We start from the raw sequence: 23,036 nt of genomic DNA on the forward strand, positions 1-23,036 counted from the left end.
GTCTCCCTGTCTCACCTCTACCAACCAGCTTCTTAACAGTTTTACCTTCCTTGAAAAATGAACACACACACACACACACACACACACACACACACACACACAACTTCATCTCCTTTTGTCTTCTTTTTCTGACTTAAATAAATCGATTAACTAGCCTCCTATGAAACTGCCCTGCTCTCATCTAAGAAGGTGTGGTGTACTGACATCAACCAAAGTAGGTTCTAACCCTGGCTGGGCACAAGGTACTTCTCTCTTGGGATCTGTTTTCCAATCTGTAACTGGAGGAGAAAATGATCCTACCACATGTAGATCATTCTAAAAATTAAGCAAGATAACATATGCACATCACCTAGAGTAGCAGAATTGGCTTCAGGAAACACTATCCAAGATTATTATTATTAATTATTATCATTATCATTATTATTATTAGATGTTTACCTTCCTTTCACATGACACTTGGAGATTCTTCCCATTTTAGTCCTCATCCGCTTTTTCCCAGAATTCAAGATCAAATGAATTGAATACAGTGTAATACTTAAAGGAATTACTCTGTGTCACGACAACTGTTCCTAGCTCTTTTGGGAGGACAGATGCTCTCACTTTCACTAAGCCGGCTGCCATAGGAGGTATTAAGGCCATCTCATGTGCTACTATTCGGTAAAAACTCTGTAAAGATGAGAAACCTCAGACCCAGGGACATGAAACAGTGGAGAAATAAACCCAAAGTTGCTTTGTATACAAACGATGATCCAAATCCTGTTTGAGATACCAAATTGCCAATGCGTCCCTCTGATTAGCAATCCTTGGAGGAAGCCGAAATCTCTGCCAAAGCAGTCTTTTCTATAAGACCTGCGACTCTTAAGGACTTTTAAGGAAAATACAGCCGCTTTTTTTCCCCTTGGGGGATCTAACTCCTAGTCCTTTTCCTGCTAGGACATTTGGGGGGTACCTACAATAGACTTTTACGCAGAGAAAGTGGGCTCTCAACCCAGCCGCTGAACGGATCCTGCGGCTTCGAGCTCTTTGGCCGTTCCAAGGTTAGGGCAGGCCACCCGCCAGACTGATCGCGGACTTGGCCTGGAGGCGGGCTGGGCGGGCCCTGGCACACATCCTAGTCCCCCCGCTGGGCGTGGCGTAGGGCCAGATGGGGCGTAGCTGGGGCCGCAGGGCGTGACCGGATCCTGCAAAACTCGGCCCAGCGACCCCGGGGCGGGGAACAGACGAGGCCCGAGGGTGGAGTGGGAGCCGGAGTGGGGGAGACGTTGAAGTCCCCGCGAGCTCGCCCTGCTGAGGGTCCCGGGGGAGAAGGCGGAGCGCAGCGAGCGGAGGGAAGGTGCGCGGGAGCCGGAGCGGGCGCGGCAGCTGTGGGCAGGGTCGGAGGGGTGAGGTCCGCGGGGAGCCGCTGCGGCCGCGGCCGGCCTTGCGGCCGAGCCTTTCGCGTTAATCCCTGCGGGGAGCCCCCGCGGAGATCCTCCTGGGGAAGGGAGGTTTAAAGCAGCCCGCGCTTTGGCAAGCTGCTGCGTTTCCCCAGATGCGCCGGGGAAGCTGCAAAGACGGGGATCGCGAGGCTGCGCGAAGCCCAGGAGACTGGCCTGGGCTTAGACGCAGCGGGTAGCCCCAGAGTCTAAAAGTCCAGCGAAGCCTGGCTTGAAACCTGAGGCCGAGAGAGCGGCGCGGGCCAAGGCCCGAGGGCCCCGCGTGGCGCGAGCTCAGCGTTGCTCGACAGAAATGCTTCGGAGTTGTGGTCTGGCGGCTGCGCTGGGCTGGGGGCTTCTCTCCCATATCCGTTCTCCTTTAATGAGCTTTGAAGTCACACCTCTAAGCCTTGGGCCTTGACCTTGCCCTTTGTTTTACCGTCTCCTGGTTCTACTATCCTAAAGATACTCGAAACACACTTAAGTGCGCCTGCCTTTTGGATAAGAGCTTGGTATTTACAGCCGCAGTGCTGTGATATTTGCGAAGACGCCTCAGGTGCAGTGACACCTCCGAGGGGGCCACATTTACAGAGAGCTTCTGCCTTGTATAAAAACGTGTCCATTCGTCCTTAAATCACCGCCACGGCGGAGGAAACTGACAAACATTTACTCCTCTCCTAAAGGATCATCGCTTTCATTGTCAGATAGAATGAACGTCAGGGAGAAAAGAGCCCCAAGACTAATGACATCGACTTAGCCCGTTACGTTTTACTTTGCATAGACAGCAGGGGTGTACAGCAGTTATCCGACCTGATGTGATTCCAGAAATAACTCATCCCTTTTAAAAAGAAATCTCCGTGCGCACTGCAAAGAGAGATCAGACAACTTGCACTTGATAGCAAGATAGCAACTTAATTTTAAAAAGGATAATTCGAACACAAAATTCACAGCGTGCTGCTTTATGAAATTATGTTTTTCATTTGTGGAGGCTAGATGTTGTCTTATTATAAAAGTTACAAAAATATCTGTAATATAGATTTGGGGCATAAATTAGCAAAATGTATTTTATTTTCATTCCTTGATCTTAGAGTCATGATAGGAATATATATATATTTATATATATATATCAGTTAGTAAAAGCGAATCACCAGGGATCTTCTTTTAGCTCTGTGCACCTAATATTGCTCTATGTCAGTGTTCTCCTGTTAGCAGCGGAGGAAGGTAAGGCACAGAAGGGTAAGCCACACTGCTGCAAAGTTTAGAAAAAAATCCATGTCTTTCCAATTCCAAAACCTGTGCTCTTACCACTTAACCACCCTTTACCTGTGTTTTTCACAAGTCTGCCCCTATATAACAGGAACTAAAGGTACTCTGGTAGAGGGGGGCAGGAAGCCAGATGGCTGGCTTAAAGAACTCTGAGGATCCATGAGTGGACCTTAATTCTATTTCTGATTCCAGCTCTGTGACTTTGTACAAGTTCCTTATCTTTTCTGGCACATTAAAGTAATTGATCTCTAGGTCTCTACTAGATCGAAAAACCTATAGATTTTTGAAAACAAGATTCTGCTTTTACCGTAATGATATTTTTGGTCATACTTGGTGTCGAAATTACAGGGTGGCCAGGAAAGGTTGGTTTAATCCATTCAGTAAATGCATGTTGTATAGCTGGACATGCGGTGGGGCTGCTCCAATAAGGAACAGGACACATGAAGTTTCTAGCCTCCAGGAGTCTATATTCTGTTTGGAGGCAGAGAGACTTCAGGAAGCAAAGAAAAAAAAAAATCAACAAACAAGTTAATTAACCAACAGACACAAATTGTAAACAGAAGGCTGTGATAAAGGAAAATGGAACTGGTAGAGTCGGGGATGGGGAGGGGGACACTTTGCATGTGTTTATGAAAAGGAGTCCTCACCAAGCCCTAATTTAGAGGGATGAGAAGGACCTAGCGATGTTCATTACTTTCAGTGGGACCTGCTCAGGCAAGGGAGCCCAGAATGATCTTGGCATGTTCTAGAAATTGCGAAACATCTTTGAGATTGGAGCTGGGGCGATTGGTTCAAGATGAAGTTGGAAAGACGGTGGCACCAGGTCCTGCAGGGTGTTGTGCAGCCTGGTAAGCTCTCTAGATTTTCATCTAACAGCAGTGGGAAACCACTGAAGGGTTGTGGGCAGGGAAGCCCCATGGAGGTGGCCGTGATGTAGCCCCAATGAAGGATGGGGGTAGCTCAGGCTGGGGTAGTGGCAGTAAAGCCACAGAAGGTGGAATCTTTAACCGTCACTTTTATCAGCAGGGCCTTCCTAACAACCATATTTAAAATAATATTCTAGGGGCACCTGGGTGGCTCAGTGGGTTGAAGCCTCTGCCTTCGGCTCAGGTCATGATCCCAAGATCCTGGGATGGAGCCCCGCATCAGGCTCTCTGTGCGGCAGGGAGCCTGCTTCCTCCTCTCTCTCTCTGCCTGCCTCTCTGCTTACTTGTGATCTCTGTCAAATGAATGAATAAAATCTTAAAAAAAAAAATTATATTCTAGCACCCCTCAAACCCCCTGCATCCCCATCCCTCCCTTCCTTTAGTTTTCCTGCATACAACTTCTTCCCATATGACATATTGTATCTTTTGTTAATGAATTCTTTACTCCTTCCTAGGAGAATGTCAACTGTGTGAGGGCGGGGTTGGCATGTTTTATTTACTGCTGTTTCTCCAGCACCTGATGCGGAACCTCATGCAAAGTGGGCTTTTAATCCATATTGTAGGGATGGATTTGATAAATGCTTTGGATTTTGATTCTATAGAACCTACTGATGAATGGCAGGTGGTGGTGAAAGGGAAGGAGAAGCCAAGGGTGATTCTCAAGATGCTGGCTTAGAAGCTGGGCAGACGTAGATGTTAATTAAGAAGAGGAAGGCTAGGGAAAGAACAAATTGGGAGTTGGGGTAAGGGAGATGGAAAGTTCCATTTGGGGTGTATCAACTCTGTGATGTGTAGATTAGTTACCTATTACTATCTTTTTTAAAATGCCCTAAAATTTAGCTGATTAAAACAACAGCCCTTTGTTATCATTCTGTGGGTCTGAAATTTGGACATGGGATAGTTGGGTTTGTTCTGGCTCCGAGTCTCTCATGATGTTAGAGTCAGTCCATTAGCCGGGGCTGTGGTCATCTCAAGGCTTGACTGGAGCCGAAAGTTCTGCTTCTTACCTTCTTCACAGGGCTGTTGACAGATTTCGGGTGGCTATTGGCTGGAGGCTAGTTCCTTACCATATGGACCTCTCCATAGGGCTATTCACGATGTGGCTTCCCCCAGGGCAAATGTTCCAAGAGGGAAGGAGAACCCAAGAGAGAAGTCGGTCTTTAAAAAACAAAAACAAAAACAAAAAGCCTGATCTCCGAAGTAGCATGCTGTTACTTCTGTTGTTTGCTGTTGATTACACGGACCAGCCCTGGTGCAGTGTGTGTGTGTGTGTGTGTGTGTGTGTGTGTGTGTGTGTGTGTTGGGGAACAACAAGGGGTGTGAATACCATTGTGCATCTGCCTTACCACAAGGTCTATGTGATGTCCAAGGGGAAATGTCATATAGGCTGGTGGGTATATTATACCGCAGCCGATGGGAGAGATCTGGGCTACAGATAATTATTGGGGAGTCATTAATCGTGATATATGAAGCTGTTGGAAGTGTATAACAGGACCTAAGGAGAGAATATAGGTAGAGAAGGGAGGAGGAACCTGGACCCAGTACCCAGGACCCCAGTACTTAGAGATCAGTGGAGGAGGAGCCAGCAGAGGAAGAGGGCAAGTGAGGTGGGAAGAGAACCAGCACAGTGTGTGTTTTGGGGTGACTCCACGGAAGGACAGGTTTCACTGGACAACTTTCCCCTTCCCCATGTAGGGGCAGATGATAGCTTGAATATGGCTGAAGTGAAAAGAATTTCTGAAAAAATGCAATTTAATATAGTTTGCAGTGTGAGTAGTTAAATTTTGACCCAGATAAAAGCAGAGAAAAGGAGAACACATATATAGGTTAGAACATTTAGAGTCTCGAGAAATCTATGTCTGTATCGTCGGTGCCCTCTCGGTGTGGGATTATGGTTGGTAGAGAGCCATGTAAGGATTTTCGGGGTTACTTTCAGAATTAAGTCTGAAGACAAAATAATGAACTGAATAGCACAGGAAGAACTACTGACCTTGGAAAACGCCCATCTTTCCTTCCATATGCTTTACAGCGTTTACCATATGAGGACTCTTTCTCCTCAAATATCTTAAATAGCCCAGTGAGCCATCCAGTAACAATGGGAAAATTAATTCCTGATTAAGTGCTGCTCAGTAGCCCTATGAACTTCACTGTTAACAGGAGGACCTAAGATGGTTGAATATATTTTTTATACATCAGATGTTCTTTAGGGTGTATTTTCAGTAATCCCAAGTTTTTCTAAAAAGACTTTCATTTTTTAAAAAAAAGCTTTTCTCATTCATAGACATCCTCCCTCACTTTAAAAAAAAAAAAAAAAAAGAAAGAAAGAAAAAAAGGAAGAAGGAGAAAAATAAAATACCTGCTCCCACCTGGCCACCTGGCCTAAACCAGCTCAGAGTGCCTCTTCATGGAATTCAGTGAGAAGTATCTGCCTGAGTCCACATGCTTTGTGTGGGAGTCTCTCTGTCCCCTTCTAGTGGGGTATGGCCATGTGCCTTGCTTTGGCCAATGAGATGTAAGTGGAGTGACGTGTCACTTCCAGGTAGATGCTTTAAGAGCCAGTGAGAGGTCTGTCACACTCTCTTTCCTTCTGCCACAGTGACCACCAATTTTCTAGATAGTGGCTGTTTGGTCCGCTTGGACGTGACAGGAGGACACAGAGCAGCGCCCCCTGTCGACCTGTGTTAGACATGTAGCGAGAGCTAGATAACGAGCTTTTCTTATGTTTAGGCCCCAAGATTTGGGGATTTGTTTGTTACCACAGCAGAAACTAGCCTATCCTGACTAATGGACTCGGGAAAGAGCTGAGCCGCATGCATCCAGGGATTACTGATTTCCCGTCTAACAGACACCACGGAAACCTGGGAGGGAAGCTGCTGTAGAAGGCTCGCTGTTGTGCCTAACGCTGCCCTTACTGTTAGGGAGACAGGCCTACTTGTTTCCACAATAATCAGCTTCATGATTTTAATCACAGGGGCAAAATGGTAGTTAGCTGTTTCATTACACCCTGTAAGGATAGCCGTTGTTAAAATGTAAAATACAGAAAGGCTCAATGCGGGCAGCTCAGTCAGGAAAGCATCTGCCTTTGGCTCAGGTCATGATCCCGGGGTCCTGGGATTAGGGTCCCTGCTCAGCAGGGAGTCTGCTTCTCCCTCTCCTCCTGCCCCTCCCCCTGCTTATGCGTTCTCCTTTGTCCTCTCTCTCTCTCAAATAAATAAATAAAATCTTAAAAAAAAAAAATAAAAGAGATGATTCTTCCCAAATATGATTATCCACGGATGCATCTCACAAATGATCTTGTCACCAAAGGACATTTGAAATGTGTCGTCCATAAGCCTTTTTTCACGCAGTTTCAAGGATTTTAAATATGGTTTCCTGGCTATCTTATTTTTGAGCTAAGGGCATCAGACCTAGGTTTTGCTCTCAGTGTCCTGGAGGCAATGTGTGCACACTTCTACTCTGAGTCAAACAGAAGCGAAGCAGTGAACATTTTGCTTCGGGCAGAGCCATGCTGTATTCTTAGGGATGTTGGCTATAAATCCATTCTCCCTAGAGGTTAACAATCAAAGTTCTCCCCCTCTCTTACTCAGACGAGTGATATGATGATGATAAATTGCTTGGACATGACTGCCCCAAGCACTAGCGTGATGAATTAGGTGGCTGAGGGCATGGCCACAGATTCTCCATTGTCAGTCTGCAACATCGAATATTGGCAGGATTCATAAATAGCCTTCTGCCAATTTTGGTCACCGCTTTGCATATTAAGTTCTCTGTTTTCACAGGTCGTGGCTCTTAGTTCTTAATCAACTCTGTCTTTCCCTGAATTCACTTAACTAATCAACCTTTTGTTTTTTTTTTTTTTTTTCTGTTCCCTACTTGCCAAACGAATGGGGTGTTCACACAGTGGTTTTCGGTAAACATGGAGGCTTTCTTCACAGAAACTGTTAAAATAGTAATTATTAGTCCTTTTCACTAAATCCAGAGTAATAACAGCTTATCTTGCAGTGGCTTAATTGGGTAATTATTTAGTGTTTGAAAAGCACTTAGAAGAGAATATTGGTAAATATTGTCGTCAATTTAAAGCTCCTTTGTGTGATTCCAAGTCCACTGCAACCAAAAACTCCTTGGTATTACTGTGTAGTGACAATGATTTCTTGATATTGCTTACTATTTTCAAAATTGTACATATACTGATTTTCGATTTTTTTTTTTTTTTGAAAGAGGAAAGAGAGCCTGGGGGAGGGACAGAAAAAAATGGAGAGAATCTTTTTTTTTTTTTTTTAAAGATTTTATTTGTTTGACAGAGATCACAAGTAGGCAGAGAGGCAGGCAGAGAGAGAGGAGGAAGAAGGCTCCCCGCTGAGCAGAGAGCCCAATGCGGGGCTCGATCCCAGGACAGTGGGATCATGACCTGAGCCGAAGGCAAAGACCTTAACCCACTGAGCCACCCAGGTGCCCCGGAAAGAGAGAGAATCTTAAGCAAGCTCCACGCCTGGTGTGGGGCCAGATGCAGGACTCAAGCTCACAACCCTGAGATCATGACCTGAGCCAAAATCAAAAGTCAGAAACTTAATGGACTGAGCCACCCAGGTATCCCCTGATTTTTTAAATAGTTAGAATATTTTCATAAACTCCTCAAGTTACCGTGTTTATACTGTCACATTTCTACATGTCTTGTCTGTTATATTCGTTATGTTTCTGAAAAGTTCAATGTTATTAGTCTTGCTCTCTAAGGTTTGGAGGAAATGTAAAGCCCAGCCCCCAGTTCAGGGGTATTTCACATGGTACACCTGCTCCATCATCCATGTGTTGGACCTGCTTAACTCTTCCGCAAGCTACTTATGATACCCTGGCAAATAGCTGAAATGGATAACTCTGCGTCCATACACCTGACTGGCATCAAAATTTGTCACGAAGCATCAAACTGAATCATACGGGCCTGGCCATCCCTTTCTTTCTTTCTTTCTTTCTTTTTTTTTAAGATTTTATTTATTTTTGTTTGACAGAGATCACAAGTAAGCAGAGAGGCAGGCAGAGGGAGAGAGGGAAGCAGAGGGAGAGAGGGAAGCAGGCTCCCCACTGAGCAGAGAGCCCTATTCGGGACTCGATCCCAGGACCCTGAGATCATGACCTGAGCTGAAGGCAGAGGCTTAACCCACTGAGCCATCCAGGTGTCCCCAGCCCTTTCAACAAAGTTTCTACCCACTCTGTAGACCCAGATCCTCCACATGTAATTAAAGGCCACCTCCGTAACTTGGCTTAGATGACCTCCATCACTGATGGTATTGGTTTGCTAGGACGGCCATAACACAACATCACCAGTGGGGTGACTTAGACAATACACATTTATTTTCTAACAGTTCTGGAAGCTGAAAGAACAGGGTCAAGGTGTTGGTAGATTTGGTCTCTTATGAGGCCTCTCTTGGCTTGCCAGTGGCTACCTCCTCTCTGTGTCCTTCCACGGTCTTCCCTCTATGTTGACTGTGTCCTAATCTTTGCTCATAACTACATAAAATAGTCATATTGAATAAGGGCCCACTGCCCAAACCCCATTTTAATGTAATTACCTCTTTAGAGGCCATATGTCCATATCCAGTTACATGCTGAGGTACTGGAGGTTAAGACTCCAACTTATGAGGTAGGGGGAACACAATTCAGTCCATACAACTCAACTGTAATAATAATGGTCTGTGGAAACTACCATTTTTGGAGTTACTTTCATTGATTATCAAATGTGAGCAACCAAATGATGACTACTTTGGAGGGTCTACTCAGCTCGGGAACTTCTTAGCATTACGTGGAGGAGACTTTTATGCTTGTGACTTAAAACAGTGAAGTAATTAGATAAAAATTGTAGCAACATGATTACCTGAATCCTATGTACTTTATTAAGTGGTTAACCATAAAATGTACATAGCTAAGTACACCTTGCCATCTGAACTCCCACCATCCAAATATTTCTTATAACTCACCAATATTTTTTCCTCAGAATTTCCTCTTTGAATCCAAACTTGTGAATATTAGTCCACATACTTGTGTCATCAAAAAGAGCAACAGGATGTGGAGGACACTCTGATCCTGTAGTTCAGATACCCCTTTAGAGGTCAACATCTTGTGTTGCCTTCTTGTCATCAACTGAAAATGTTTAAGAGAGGTGATGAGCATAAGAAGCCAAAAAAGCTCTTACATTTGAAAAAGTATTGGGACTCTGAAAGCCTCCAGTACCTCAGTTTGACTGTCCCCTCTCTACATCTACTATGGGTACTATAGTTGTTTCTGGAAAGCTTTACCGTCTGCCTTCAGAATAGAATAATAACTTTTTTTTTACCCCCCCCAAAAAAAGAGTCTTTTTGCAGCTCATTAATTGCCAGAAATCCTTAGAAGATTGTTATTGTGTGGGTCTATAAGAGTATTTTAGTAATATTTGGAATAACTGGTTGGTGGTTTTGAATGAGCTGTGAAACATTCATTTTCCCCCTGAAAACTGTTTTTATTGGAATCTATCATTGAAGCTGGGTGCTAGATACCTACAGGTTCCTTACACTATTCTCCCCACATAGGCAAGCTTTTGAAAATGCCCACATTAAAAAGTTGAAATGAAATAATTTCAAAAAATAAATAAATGTAATATATATAACCTTCTGCAATGCAAAATTTGGTACCTATCATGTTTTCAGGGAGAAATGACATTTGGATAGTGAGGTATGTGTGCAGATGTAAGACAATACACGTGTAAGTAGAGTGTGGCTTTCACTACCAGTTGCTCCATAGAAAAGTATTGTTGGCACCCTTATCCAGGGAAAGGCTCCAAGGGTGTCTTTGCTAGTTTTGACCCAGATTATTTGACATGTTTTTATTAACCACTCCCTGGCCTCTGGCATATATCTGTCACTTCATGAGTCTGCCTTTCTACCAGTCACAGAATAGAATAGCTAACAGAATAGAATAGATTAGCTAATAGAACAGAATCGCTGCCCAAGCTGCATTTTCTCCAAGTAGAGTCTTTCACTTCAGACACTTTCCATTTACAGTTGCACAAGTCCATTTCACACGTGAATTCAAAGAAAAGGGTGCTGGCTTCCAATCAATGCACCACGCCTGGCGAATGCCTTCTGTCTAGTACTTTCTATTAAAAAAAAAAAAAAAAGTCCTCTGCTACTGCAGGAAGGGTCTTTCCACGTTGCCACTAGGCAAGAAAACATCTCTGCTGAGCATGCTTCGAGGTCTGTTACTCCAAAGCCCTGTCTCCATCCTGTCACTGCCATTACCCGTTCAAGTTCCTGAAGCTTCCACAGGTAGGATTAGGGACTGTCCTGGGCCTCTCCGGTGGGAGTCTCACTCACATTGCTGCGTAAGTCAAAGACCTGACATTGATTTCCTTTGGCTTCTTGGTTGCTTTGAACTTGCCCCCTCCCCAGTCTCATTCAGCGAGATGCATCTTCAAGGTGTTCCTCTTTGTCCTGTATAAATACTTGGGATCATCTTAGGGTGTAAGAAGTAAAGAATCTGCTGTTTTTAGCACTGACATTACTGAGCTTTGACCTTACAGCCGTATTTGATCTGGTCGGTGATCCAGGGTAAGGGGTGCGGGGTGTTTTCGTACATCCTGCTCTGCAGGGCCCCTTTCGCCTTTTTTGACATAATCCATTACTCCCACGCATTCTTTTTTCACTCTTTGTTTATCAGTGTATTTCAGTAGAAAGACCAAAATATTCAAGTTAAGAGACCCAGATTTAAAATGATCTTTGTGAAGATTCTATATAGTTTATTTGTCTATTGAATAAATATACAATATTTCTATTCATTTAATTGTTAGACTTAAAAGAGATAAAAGAACATACATAGTTTCTCGCATTAGGAACACTTCCTGAACCTTTGCTACTACTTAATCTTGCTATGGTGAAGTTGAAAGGATTAATTTCTAAATTTTTTTGCTTTTTGATAGACAAGATCAGAATTGTAAAAGGTTTTTTATATGGAATTTGCACAGTGCATTATGTAGGGATGGTGTAGTTTTTTGTGAACTCGTTTTCACTTACTTTTATCTTTGTGTTAGGAATCCCTCAGTAAAATAAATTTTCATTAATTATTCTTACATAATGTGATGATTTTTATAGCATTAGCAAAAAGGAAAGTTTCTTTATCTATATGTTGTTTCTTTACAAAGAATGATGTATTCAACTTCAGAGTTTTATTCTATGAAAATTGGAAAGTTTACTCAATAACTTTACCATGTCTGACTGTAATGTCTCATCTATATTCTTGACACCACGTTTCATATTTTTTTGAAGATTTTATTTATTTAATTGAGAGAGAGAGCAGCAGGGGGAGAGGGAGAAGCAGGCTCTCCACTGAGCAGGGAGTCCAATGTGGAGCTTGATCCCAGGACCCCAGGACCATGACATGAGCTGAAGGGCAGACGCCCAACTGACTGAGCCACCCAGGTGCCCCAACACCGTCTGTCATACTTAATATCTTTAAATCAACATCATTTAAAATGATGTCAACAATTATCAGACCAACAAAAAGTCTGAGAGTTAAAATTGGATGACAGCTTTATCTGCCTAATTAGAAGTCATGATTATATTTCTAATGAGTTAGTAATATGTTATCCCCAGAACAGGAGATAGCTCTTGAATAGGTCCAAGAAAATAAAGGTGTTACAAGATATTGTAGAGATGCTAAATGCCTTTTAATTTTCACAAACTCAGCATAATAGTCATCAGAATGAAATAATTCATCACACATTAATATTTCTCAGATTTGTCAAATTTGATTCATTCTCCTATCAGTTTTAAAGCATGTTTGCAGGGCACGTGGGCAGCTCAGCCGATCCCGGGATGGAGCACCTCATTAGGCTCCGTGCTCAGTGGGGAGTCTGCTTCTTCCTCTCCCACTGCCCTTCTACACCACTCGTGCTCTCTCTCAAATAAATAAATAAAATCTTAAAAAAATAAATAAAATAAAGCATGTTAGCTATGACCAGGTACTACCTTCTCTAATTAATATTTTTCTTTAACCCACTTTTTTACTTCAGTTTATTCTAAACAATAATATCCATAAAGTCAGAGGCTTGCAACATTTATTCTAAAACACATCAAAATAAACAAATATGTGTCTAAGACATTCTAAATGCCCATATATCACCTAAAATTGGTTTGAACCACCCATGGGATATATATCACACCTACTGAAAACACTGACAAAAAAAACAAGCAGATGACTGACTTTTTTTTCCTTATCTCACTGTCCACTAAGACATCAAATGATTCTTGGCTATAATGTTGGCACAAAACAATTTCCAGAATAGTTTCTGTACTTGCACTGTGATAATTAGACAGTGAGAATACTGGATATGTGTGTGTATAAAAAAAAGTACACATATATGCCCAGATACATAATGGATCATTGTAGCTGTTCTTTGGGAAAGAGCCAAGACTTTTCAGTTGCTTAGACACTCAGCATCATTTTTTGAGGGCTAATAAGCTGCGATTATTTTATACTAGCCTCTATTTTAGTCATAAGCAGTATAGAGAGTGATATAAGAAAGTCTTAATCTGCGTTGTGAAGTATTTTTATTTAATTCATCTGTTAGTAATAATCTGAAGTTTATAGTAAATACTCTAAAGTGTAATATGTAAAAATACAGATATATGTAAATGTATATATAATTTATATATAAAGTATATATAAATATACATGCATATATATGTAAAATATATAAAATATAATATAGTTTGTTCGAGAATGGTTCAGAAAATGAATTAGAACAGTATCAATAGAGTTCTCATTTCTTGTATAGAAATGTTCTGCCTGATTGTCTATACCTTAATATCCCCACTTATCTAATGTCTAAACAGGGTGAGCTCTTGGGGAGCCACTGCAGAGGTCGGTTAGAGGACCATTACTGTCTTTTTTGCCTAGAATCATGGAATTTGTACCTGGAAGGAAATTTGGAGGTCACCTTGTTTAACTCCTTTGTTTTATCTGGGAGAAAACTGAGGCTCACGTGCTAAGTTTGCCCAAAGACCCCCTTTGTTCATATCAACCTCTTGAAACGTTTATGCTATTGGCAAAGTTCTAGCATTTCTCCCTATCGGGGAAATAGTGGTGTGTTCGTAAGATAATTCTATTGTCCCGTCTGTGTGCATTCTTCCATTTTTGAAACACAGCAGTTCAGCATTAATGTTTGGTGGCACTCCAGATACTAAACTGCTATTGACTATTGTTTGTATCAAATACAAGCGTAACCCCATAGAACACTATCAGGACTATTTTCTGTTGCCTTGAACACATTTGAATGAGAAAGGAAAATGAGGACATTTTTCTAAGCAGTGTCAAGATATAGTTTGCCAAATAAATAAAATTGTATTCTTAGGGGGAGTATTTTTGGATTCAAACATCCCATCTTTGATTCTTGACTTTTCGTCTGTATGTCTAATGACAAAGCAAATAAACACTGGTAACCAAAGGCAGTAAGAGTCAGTTTTGATAGGACTTCATAGTGGCAGATGTCACTGTGAAGCATGAGCAGGAAGAGTTTAATTATACAGGATGCCTAAACAAGATCTCAAGGAAGAATAGGGTAGCAGGTGCCATAGACTTTACCTATGAAATTAAATATAGCTTCTAAAGGAAGGACAGCTAATTCTGTGTATGTAATAAGTTTATATGGCTCCAGAGCTTGTTGGTAAAAGTAGTTTTAGCACTTAGAAAGCAATCTTTACCCTCATTGTGTTCCAATTAAAAAAGCAGTATTACTTCTCTTCAGAAAGGGAGCCACCGAGCCGTTCTGAGATCTCCCAGGCCCATACAACTCAAGAAAAGGGAAATTAGCAACCCTGACTCCATAGAACGCTGTCATCTACCCGAACAAGAAGGCAAGCAGGTCTTTAATAATACAAGAGGCACTGCCAGTTGTGAATGCCTCCGCTGTTCACGCTGTTGGAGCGCACGAATTCCCAGACGGACCCACGGCAGCTCTGAAGCCTGCGCGTTGCTGTTAATTTACTCATCCACCCATCCTAAGCACTTATCGGGCGCCTGCTCTGGGCGGGTCAGGGCGCTGAAGGCTGGCCGTGACACTGTGCTCGCTCAGACGCTGAGCAGAGAGGATTCCTTGAGAGTCAGGATCCCCTGTGCGCAATTCTCCTGTGGGGTCTCCAGACAGCACCAGAAGATTAGACGCCCCTCACTGGAACACAATACCCTGCCAGTCTCTGCAGCCTGTGCCATTTATCACTGACACAACGGAGTCATTTTACATGTGGCTTCGACCCAGGGAGAGTATGAGGGGCCGGCAGTGCTTTTCTGCGCAGACGTTTCCTTTTTCTAGGAAAAAGGATCTGCTGCTTGGGTAGCCGCTCTCTGCTTACTCTCTTAGCCATGAGCAACAAGGTCCCGCTTCCACGCTCCCACTTAGATCAGGAGAGACGCGTGCAGGGAAGGCGCTCCTGTCCCTAACCTGCTCTTCCTGCTTGCTCCGTGGGCTGGGGTGGTGGCCGGGGCTCTGTCCGTGTCCATCACGGGTAACTAAGGTGGCCTTCCTTCTGGGCAGGCTCAGTGAAGACAAAGTCGTCAGCCAGATTCTTGTGAACCCTGACAAGGCAGCGCTCGGTTTCTGCCACACACTCCTGCTTACTAGGTTTAACCCTTTGTCATTATCAGCCATTTCCTTTCAGGAACGCCTTGTGTGGTTTGCTCTTACATCGGCTTCATGCCAGTTACTTTCAAGTAGTTTTTAATCCTGACCTGCACTGACCTATATGCTGTGTATAACTTGTTGCAAACCTGATTAAATTGTAAACTCCTTGAGGACAGGACTAGGGCTGTTTCTTTTTCTGAAACAGAGAGGGCCTGACCTAACCGATGAGTGTTAAGAGTCCCAAGCAAACAAACACAAAGAAAAACAGACCAAGACAAAAAAAACGTCCATGGTGTGGAAGGGCATCTCTTCAAAGAAGGGTTTTGTGTCACAAACCTTAGTGCAAAATGCAGTGACCTTTGAAAACGTGAAATGCTTTATTGCTGAGCGTCATCTTTTTTGTTTTTTTATGATTTCATAGCACAATTAATCTTATATGGTAATGCAGTGACAATGAGATGATTTCTCCAGAGAATCTATGCTAATACTATTAAAATGCTCTTACAATGTCAAAATGATTGCAGTGGAAGCATGTGGGGACTGTGCTTATGTGATTATGATATTATAGTGATGGGCGATTACCATAGGAAACTACTAATTCAACCCTGTAGGGACTTGCATTATGAAGCCATTATAACATGAGATTATAATGACACAATAACTTGCATGCACACTCGTGATGCGAAAACTAAAGGCTAATTTGAATGCGAGTAGTATTTCCATTAAATTGTAATTAAACACTGAAAGCAATGCTTGTTTAAATTGAAGACGGAGACCTACCATCCAGAAATGGAAATTGTGGGCGAAAGATGCATGCCAGGGACGAGCTGAGGATGGCGAGAAACCATTCCCAACTCTGCCCTTTGGTCCTTCCTGGGTATGGGAAGCTCACGACAAAAAGTGGCCTCCCCAGACTTCCTCTGTGTGTACCGGCTGTCATTACACAAAACCACTATCCATGCACGAGGACCTTGGATCCTGCCACTTTTCTAGAAAGACCACCACTTCATGTGGCAAGCCGTCCTGTTTCATTCTTGAAGTGGGCAGAATAGTCCCTCACTGCCTCCACACAAGAGACTCCAGCAATTTCTTCTTCCCATTAAAAGTAACTTCCTAGGGTGCCTGGATGGCTCAGTGGGTTAAGCCTCTGCCTTCAGCCCAGGTCATGATCTCAGGGTCCTGGGATCGAGCCGTGCATCGGGCTCTCTGCTCAGCGGGGAGCCTGCTTCCCCCTCTCTCTCTCTCTACCTGCTGCTCTCTCTGCCTACTTGTGATCTCTGTCTATCAAATAAATAAATAAATAAATAAATAAAATCTTTTTAAAAAAGTAACTTCTTTAAAAAGACAACAAAATTGATTTATGTTCTAAACAGATAAGCATGAAGGAGAAAAAGAAAAAAAAAAGTTTTAAAATTCCATCCCCTAGAAATGACCCCTTATTAGTATCTCTGGGTATTTTCTTTCTGATTATTCTCTCTGCAAAGTAGATACATTTTCTTCTACAAAAATTTGGGTTCTACAACACTTTTCAAGGCTACTTATTCATTTGCTAATTCTCTCCCAGTTGCAAGATCTGTTTTTGTTTTTGTTTTTTTAAGATTTTATTTATTTATCATAGGGAGAGAGGGGGAGAGAGCGAGCACAGGCAGACAGAATGGCAGGCAGAGGCAGAGGGAGAAGCAAGCTCCCTGCTGAGCAAGGAGACCCATGTGGGACTCGATCCCAGGACACTGGGATCATGACCTGAGCCGAAGGCAGCTGCTTAACCAACTGAGCCACCCAGGTGTCCCGCAAGATCTGTTTTTTAATCCAGGAAAATCTGGGTGATAAATTTTTGTTTGTCTTTTAAAGGTCAGCTCAGGCTGGATGATATTATGTGTCACCCAGGAAACTTTATTCTACTGCTAGGGAATAGTATTTGGTAGTTTATGCTCTGCATATATCAGTTACAGGATGATTCTGTAGTCAAACTTTCTGATTCTGTTAGCAACCCTATAAATAGGTAGTTCGTTGACACTTCTCTCTGCTAGGAAATTAGTGCATTTCAGAAGTCAAAGACTTCTCATTTATTCTCAAGTAATAATTACTATCTGGCTTAGGTCAACATAAAGAGGGACTATGAAAAGCTAGGAGCTACTGAACTTGTTAGATATACCCCTGCATTAACTTGTTCAGATGTTATAAGGACACACCACAGCTAATACATACTCCCTCCTAATTACGACTGAAAGTGGTGATTACTCCTTGGTTTAAATATAGTGCAGATGAGTTTTTGCTATTAAGTATTTTGTTTGCACTTAGATATGCTGTATGCTTTAGAGTTATTTTTATTACTACTTATTGCAACAACCAATTTAAGTAGGGAAGTCTAAATTACTGGAGCCCTTATTTTTATAATTAGGAAGAGGAAAGCGCTATGCAATTAAATGGCTTGCTTGATGACATCGAATCAACAGTGGCGTTGGGATAGGATTTTCTGGTCCTAGATAATTGTAGCTTCTTCCTTAGGCCAATGAGTGATGTTACCTCTGAATAGTACTTCCACACTAATGGACACAGGATAATGTAATGTGATGTTTACAGTACATATCTGCATGGCTAAAGAAAAGAAATGCTTCCCTGACAAGCTGGGAGACTGGTTCTAGTCCCAGCTGTCTGGCCTTCAAAAGAACAAGCATTTAGTGTTCGCACCTAGAAAGGAAGTCATCAATTTCAATGATCTCCACGGTCTCTTTCTGCTCAAAAATTCCGAGGTCAAATAGCATTTAATATTAACTGAAATTTATGTATACTAATTAAAAATATAATATTTAATAAGTTGTTGATTTTACTCTAAAGCTATTAATCTAAATTCAAAACTGTACCTTATTTAGGTGCGCCTAGATGGCTCAATCTGTTAAGTGTCCGACTGTTGATCTTGGCTCAGGTCTCAGTCTAAGGGTTGTGAGTTCAAGCCCAGTGTTGGGCTCCAAGGTGGTGGGCATGAAGTGTATTTCAAAACAAAACAAAACTAAAGTAAACAAAAACAAAAAAACCCATACCTTATTTAGATACATTTAATAATTTGACATTTTTAGCAGATTTGTAATTTGACTTAAAAATGTCTTTTTTTATTTAGGGAATTTATTGAAATTATTAAAACTACACATATAAGTCTATCCAAAGAGGAGATTAAAATTATAGTCCTTTGGTACACTGGCAATGTTGTTAAAATAGATCAGAACTGCAGTAAAAGGAAACTTTTGGGGGCACCTGGGTGGCTCAGTGGGTTAAAGCCTCTGCCTTTGGCTCAGGTCATGATCCCAGGGTTCTGGGATCGAGCCCCGCATCGGGCTCTCTGCTCAGCAGGAAGCCTGCTTCCCTCTCTCTCTCTGCTTGCCTCTCTGCTTACTTGTGATCTCTGTCTGTCAAATAAATAAATAAAATCTTAAAAGAAAATAAAGGAGGGACGCCTGGGTGGCTCAGTTGGTTAAGCAGCTGCCTTGGGCTCAGGTCATGATCACAGCGTCCTGGGATCAAGTCCCACATCGGGCTCCTTGCTCAGCAGGGAGCCTGCTTCTCCCTCTGCCTCTGCCTGCCATTCTGTCTGCCTGTGCTCGCTCTCTCCCCCTCTCTCTCTCTGATAAATAAATAAAATCTTTAAAAAAAAAAAAAAAGGAAACTTGCTTGCACAATTGTAAATAAATATGTAAATACTCATGTTGGACAATATTTAAAAGACATGCTTTCTGTGAATTCTTTTTTTTTTTTATTAACATATAATGTATTATTAGCCCCAGGGGTACAGGTCTGTGAATCACCAGGTTTACACACTTCATAGTGCTTTCTGTGAATTCTTAGGAAGCAGATGAGTGTAATGATTGAGATGCCAAATTAAAATATAGTGCTGGGGTCCCTGGGTAGGTCAGTGGGTTAAGTGTGGGAATCTTGATTTCAGCTCAGGTCATGATCTCAAGGTCATGAGATCCAGCACCTAGTTGGGCTTCTCAGTGGGTGTGGAGCCTACTTAAGATTCTTTCTCTCCCTCTGTCCCTACTCCGACCACCCTGCTCATACATGTGCATGTACTCTCTCTCTAAAAATAAAAATAAAATAAAAATTAAATTAAAAATATAGCACTAGACAAACCTTTCTAAATCTTTTAGGGCCCCTTATTTTTATAGGGAAATTACATAAGCAATTACATGTCCTTTATATGTAAAAACAGATATGTGACTAGGCATTGGTTAATTAAAAATGTGTTGTTTGACTATAGAGAATTTTCCTAATTTGGTGATACTTTTTATCTAGAGAATTCCATTAGAGCATTTTCCCCCCTGCCATCTCAAAGATTGGGAAGGAGAGATTATTGCTCTATGATCCATGAAGTTATTAGATTTGCCCTTGATCCCATTGTAGTAAATCTACTTTCCAGAGTAGAAATAAGCCATTTGTTATTTTATTTTTAGTACATCGAATACTAGTCTTTCCTACAAAAGAGGTTGCCGTGTCAGGTGCCACACTTCTTTAGGACTAGGCAAAATTGGGTTATCTTGCCTTCTTCCCTAGTTCCATTAAAAAAGGCTGTCTTTGGGGCGCCTGGGTGGCTCATGAGTTAAGCCTCTGCCTTCGGCTCAGGTCATGATCTCAGGATCCTGGGATTGAGCCCCGCATCGGGCTCTCGGGAGGGGAGCTCATCAGGCTCTCATCGGCAGAGAACCTGCTTCCCTTCCTCTCTCTCTGCCTGCTTCTCTGCCTACTTGTGATCTCTGTCTGTCAAATAAATAAATAAATAAATCTTTAAAAAAAATAAAAATAAAAAGGCTGTCTTTTAGATACATTTTCCCCCAACTTGAGGTCCACAGGTTCTCATCAAAATTTTTAGTTTTGCCTTTTCATTTTTATGAGAAACCAAACAATTTTAAGCACAGTCTGGATGCATCTAACCATCTTATAACCAATTATTGCCATAGGATTTCATTATTCATATCTTTGTTTTTAAGACCTCAGTGATGGAAAATTATTACCTAAAACAACAGCATTTACCTTGCTCATGATTTTTTTTTTTTTTTTTTTCCAAATTGGGATTTCTGTTTTTCTGGGAGCCATGACTGCATTTTCTGGGCCATCGGGAGGTAGTTAGATTGAGACAGTGGTGTCATGGTCTGATAAAGTGGTATGAGCCCTTTCACCTCCTTTATTAGAACTGGAGTTGATTTGTAAACAGGATCCTATATGATAGTTACAGGCGCGTTTTCTTTACACCCTCTGACTTTGGAATCTATACCCCTATCCTAAGGGTAGAACCAAGAGTCAGGACTTGTTCTGTTTTCTACTCTTTTCAGTTTTTTTTCTAGCCCCGCAATTTGTACTGTGTCTTCAACCTAACCTGCTCTACTCCCAGTATTATCTCCTAAAGACTAGTGTCCACCCTTCTTTCTGGTGTTGCCTGGGGAAGCTTGGGGATATAGAGAAAGAAGCTATGGAAAGAACTTAGCCGAACTTCTGGTCAACCAGTCCATTAAAGCTAAGAGGTTATATGTCATGATAAATTGGGATTCTTGTCTTGTGTTCTTTTGAGAGAAAGAAAGGGGCAATGCATATTCTCTTTGGTGCATGTTTAGGTTGGTTGGCTCTCAAAGGAGAAACCTCAGAGGGCATGGTTCTTGTACTATTTTTAAAGGTCTCCCAGCAAATGCTTATAGAGACTACAGGAGTGTATTTTGCCTTTAATGAAAATGGAGGATAGCCCATCTTCCTTCTCTGAATAACAACTCCATTTCCTCACTGGTGAAATGGGAACAATAATAATAAAAGTGGTTTTCATCTAAAAGTAGGTCCTCTGGTCCAGTCTTTTAGTCGGATACTTTTCAATGACTCACCTTCGGCTGATCCCTTGCCAACTTCGCAAGGACATTAGGAGATTTAATTAAAGTAGGTGCACTGCCTGACGCTCTTTAGAGAAATAAACAGCATTATTATTGTAGATATACTTTTGATATTCCATAATCTCTTGAAGGTAATGATACCAGCAATACAGAAAGCTAGGGCTTCAATACAGTCAGAGTTATACAAAGACCTCCCTACGATGTTATACTAATCGTGGTCATCACGTGGCTTTCAGAGCACAGAGTTCAATTACTGTCAACTTTCTAATTGCAAATATTTTGATTTAATGTTTGCTCACCAAGAACTAATATATCGAAAGGTTGAAAAGTAGTCAAGTCGTGCTGGTTATAGTCCACTTGAAAGACTTCACTTTTATTTTTAAAAATTTTTTTTTCAACATTTTGTTTTAAAGTGTGATTATGAAGAGTACTTTACACAGCTACCATGATAATACTTTTGTATATGAGCGCAATGGGGGAAAAGAGAGTGTTGTTCCGGGCTTCCTTGGCCCTGAAATGTAATTCTCTGGCTCTTAAAATCCTCAAGGAACAATGAAATTTGCTTTAGTTTCCTAACTCCTCCCTGGCTTCCTTTCTCCAGCATTCAGCCTATCCTCACTCTGCCCATTTAATTACCATCCAAACACAGGTCTCTTCCTTTGGGCCCAGTGCATGTGTCGTGCTTTCACTGTGGACCTTCCATGCATCCTGTCCATGAGCCTCTACAGACTGCTTACACATCCCAAAAGAGGCCCTTTCTCCCCCATGCCACCAGGATGCCTCCTTGGAAAAATCTCCTTTCTGCAGCTTCACCTAAATGCCACCTCCTCCTAAAAGCCCTCCCGACCCCTCCAGTACCGCTGAATGTTATCCAGGTGCATCTTCCCGGAACATTGGCTTTGTACCTCTTTTCCAACATTACTGCACTCACTTTAATAGCAAAGGTGTCCTACTAATACATAAAAAATATCAGCCCCTCCATTGAATGCTTACCATGAGCCAGGCACCGTGTTTGGGGACTCTTTCAGCTTCCTGCGATAAGATTATTCCTTTTTCATCTTTGTTTCTCATACTGTCCTCCTTTGGACTTACTAGATCCTCAGCAAGTATCTGCCACATTGAATGGAAATGTCGTCAGGTGAAATTTCCGGGTGCCTGGAAAGCAAACGTCTCTATGTTAACTTCCTGTTGCTCTGAGAATTTGAAGTCCAAGCCCTGCCCCTCGAACCTATATAAGTAACTCTTCTTAATGTTTCAAGGAGAGTCACAATAGCTGGTCACAAGCCTGTAAAGAGGCCATGATGCTAATGAAGAGGTCAGAGTGCTTTTGGCTGAACTTGCATTTCATCAGTGTGGACGTGAGGGCGGGTAGGACACAGATCGCTCATTGGCTGAACAGATGCTCACTGAGCATTTACTTCTTGCCAGTTTCTCACGTCGCTCAGGTGGTACCTACTTGCCCATGTGTGGGGGTGGGATCAGAGAAGCTAGTTATACCTATGCCTCTCCTTTTCATGGAGCATGGCGTGCACTTCTCACCCAGCAGATCATGTTTTGGAAGTCACTAGAACAAGACAAGGTGGGCCGGCCTCAGGCTCGCGCTCCTTGCAGTAGATCTCAGCCCGTCTCCGGCATATCCTTCTTCACACCCAACAGGTGAGGCCCGACCACGTGACAGCACATATACGACACTGACTCTTCGTAACTCTGAACCAGCCAGACAGGGTGGCCAAAGTTAAGGCTTTTCTAAGTGGGTCTACTGTGTGGTCTTCAAAATAAAGGACCTGACGTGATTCTGTGGGGAACACCTTGTAGGGATGTATTTATCTGTGCAACTGAAAAGCTCTCTGTGATTCAAGGAAGCGTGTTTTAAAATTAAACTGCCTTGGAAAGAAATTAGTGTGGAGAGTCGATACATTTG

The 23,036-nt window shown here is 42.3% G+C and overlaps 1 protein-coding gene across 1 annotated transcript in view; it reads left to right on the forward strand.

Annotated features, from left to right (window-relative positions):
- The first annotated feature begins 1,212 nt into the window (after nucleotides 1-1,212).
- Nucleotides 1,213-23,036, forward strand: part of PTER (phosphotriesterase related) — a 65,703-nt gene continuing 43,879 nt past the window's right edge. Inside the window, exon 1 of the mRNA XM_032349506.1 lies at nucleotides 1,213-1,333. The gene's annotated coding sequence lies outside the window, so the exon portion shown is untranslated. The remainder of the gene's footprint in view (nucleotides 1,334-23,036) is intronic.

Source organism: Mustela erminea, chromosome 6 (genome assembly GCF_009829155.1).
Source record: "Mustela erminea isolate mMusErm1 chromosome 6, mMusErm1.Pri, whole genome shotgun sequence".
Lineage (NCBI taxonomy): Eukaryota > Metazoa > Chordata > Mammalia > Carnivora > Mustelidae > Mustela > Mustela erminea.